Source organism: Nilaparvata lugens, chromosome 3 (assembly GCF_014356525.2).
Source record: "Nilaparvata lugens isolate BPH chromosome 3, ASM1435652v1, whole genome shotgun sequence".
Taxonomy (NCBI): domain Eukaryota; kingdom Metazoa; phylum Arthropoda; class Insecta; order Hemiptera; family Delphacidae; genus Nilaparvata; species Nilaparvata lugens.
This window is the reverse complement of record NC_052506.1, coordinates 14,326,304-14,329,142: the sequence shown is the minus strand read 5'-3', so window position 1 is coordinate 14,329,142 and position 2,839 is coordinate 14,326,304.

Sequence of the window (2,839 nt, the reverse complement as noted above, 5' to 3'; positions counted from 1 at the left end):
AGCTAGACGCACGCTATCAATATGAAATTGGTTTGATTAATTTATGGACATACAATAGTGTACCGAATATAATTAAAAATGTCAACTCATCTTTTAAGTATGGTGATAGCTTGATTGATTTGGATACAGGCTCCTACGAAATTGATCGTATAATAAATGAAATAAAGAGAAAATTGAACGTTGATAGTTCAAATCTAATTATACAAGGAAATAATACAACAATGCTATGTGAATTGAAAGCGGATAAAGATGTTGATTTAACAATGAACACATCACTAGCCGATATACTCGGTTTTGATAGAGAAATTCTTGCAGCAAATAAATGGCATTATTCTAAACGTTTAGTATCCATTACAAATATAACATCGTTCCAGGTTACTTGTAATATTGCATGCGGCAGTTATCGAAATGGGCAAGAGGTTCATACAATTTTCGAATTCCTACCAAAGGTTGCACCTGGTTTTCTAATAAATGAATCACCATCGCCAATTATTTACTTTCCATTAAACACGCACAGAATTCAATCTATTGTAATTCAAGTAGTTGATCAGAATGGTAAACTAGTTGATTTCCGCGGCGATAGTATAACAATAAGAGTACACATTAGAAAGAAGGAATAGAGAGAGAGAGAGAGGCGGTGATGGATTGTGTTAGAATGATGTGAGCATTAGTCACGCAAACAACACAAGCGAGAGAAGCGCTACAGAATGGGTTTTGTTGTGTATAACAACCTAGGCGCAAGGAGGGTGCGGAGTGGTGGCGGTGGCGGTAGGTCTGCTTTTAGCATGCAGCAACCGGTTAGTACTTATCAGTCCGTGAAACTGATAACACATAATCGAGCAAGGTTTTTAGAAAAGCTTGGTTTTAAAGTGAATTGGAAATATGTCGTCAAAACACGCGACGGCAGCAGCAATTAGTGACATACTAAATGTTGAACAAGACATACACTATTATTCAGATATAACAAAATTTGATTATCATACGCATGCGCCGTATGGTAATTTGAAATTTAATAACAATGATGAAATACGTTTGTCGAAATCGTCTCATGACCTTATTTCATTAGTTGCAAAATCTTTTCTTATTGTTGAGGGAAAAATTACATGTACAAAACCGCCGGCAAAAGACAAACCTGATGATCCGCCGGCGGAGGCTGCATATACGCTCAGTTCAAATGCAGTAGCACATATGTTTGATGAGATACGATTTGAGTTGGCAGGTACAGTCGTTGCAAAGAGTCGACTAGTAGGTATTACTTCTACTATTAAATCATATTTAGTGAAACAACTAAACGATAAAAATACATACGATTTAGCAGGTTTCACTGATAGTGCATCAACACTAACTAATAATACTTTTGCTTATTGCGTACCGTTAAAATTACTTCTGCCATTTTTCGAAGATTTTCAACATGTAATTTTGAATATGAGACAAGAGCTTGTGCTTTTGAGATCCGCAACAGATATTAATTGTATTCAGTCGCCGCAAGCAACATCAATGTCATTGGAAATAACAAAATTGCTTTGGAAAGTGCCCTATATTCATGTAGATGATCATTTAAGATTGAAATTTCTGAAAATTGTCGATCAGGATAGGCCATTGAAAATTGCATTCAGAAAATGGGATATCCACGAATATCCTCAGCTGCCGAACAGTGTTAGCACGATTTGGACTATAAAGACGGCTTCAAAAGCTGATACACCGCGATTTGTAATATTAGCATTTCAGACAAACAGGAAAAATGTAATGGGAAAGTCAATGTCGAAATTTGATATGTGCAAATTGCACGATGTTAAACTTTTCCTGAATAGTGAATATCTGCCGTATGATCGTATAAATGGAAACAAACAAATTTTGTACAAAATGTTTATTGAATTTGCGCCCAGCTATTATAATTTAGGACTTCATACTGATTATGGTACAGTTGTAGATTATAAAACTTTTACTGATAACTGTCCAATAATTGTACTAGATTGTTCACATCAAGCTGATCATTTAACATCGTAAAAATACATACGATTTAGCAGGTTTCACTGATAGTGCATCAACACTAACTAATAATACTTTTGCTTATTGCGTACCGTTAAAATTACTTCTGCCATTTTTCGAAGATTTTCAACATGTAATTTTGAATATGAGACAAGAGCTTGTGCTTTTGAGATCCGCAACAGATATTAATTGTATTCAGTCGCCGCAAGCAACATCAATGTCATTGGAAATAACAAAATTGCTTTGGAAAGTGCCCTATATTCATGTAGATGATCATTTAAGATTGAAATTTCTGAAAATTGTCGATCAGGATAGGCCATTGAAAATTGCATTCAGAAAATGGGATATCCACGAATATCCTCAGCTGCCGAACAGTGTTAGCACGATTTGGACTATAAAGACGGCTTCAAAAGCTGATACACCGCGATTTGTAATATTAGCATTTCAGACAAACAGGAAAAATGTAATGGGAAAGTCAATGTCGAAATTTGATATGTGCAAATTGCACGATGTTAAACTTTTCCTGAATAGTGAATATCTGCCGTATGATCGTATAAATGGAAACAAACAAATTTTGTACAAAATGTTTATTGAATTTGCGCCCAGCTATTATAATTTAGGACTTCATACTGATTATGGTACAGTTGTAGATTATAAAACTTTTACTGATAACTGTCCAATAATTGTACTAGATTGTTCACATCAAGCTGATCATTTAACATCGTCAACAGACATTCGATTGGAAATGGAGTTTACAGAAAATGTGCCAAATTTAACGACTGCATATTGTATTTTGATAAGTGACACATTAGTAGAATACAAACCATTGAGCGCATTAGTTCGTGAAGTA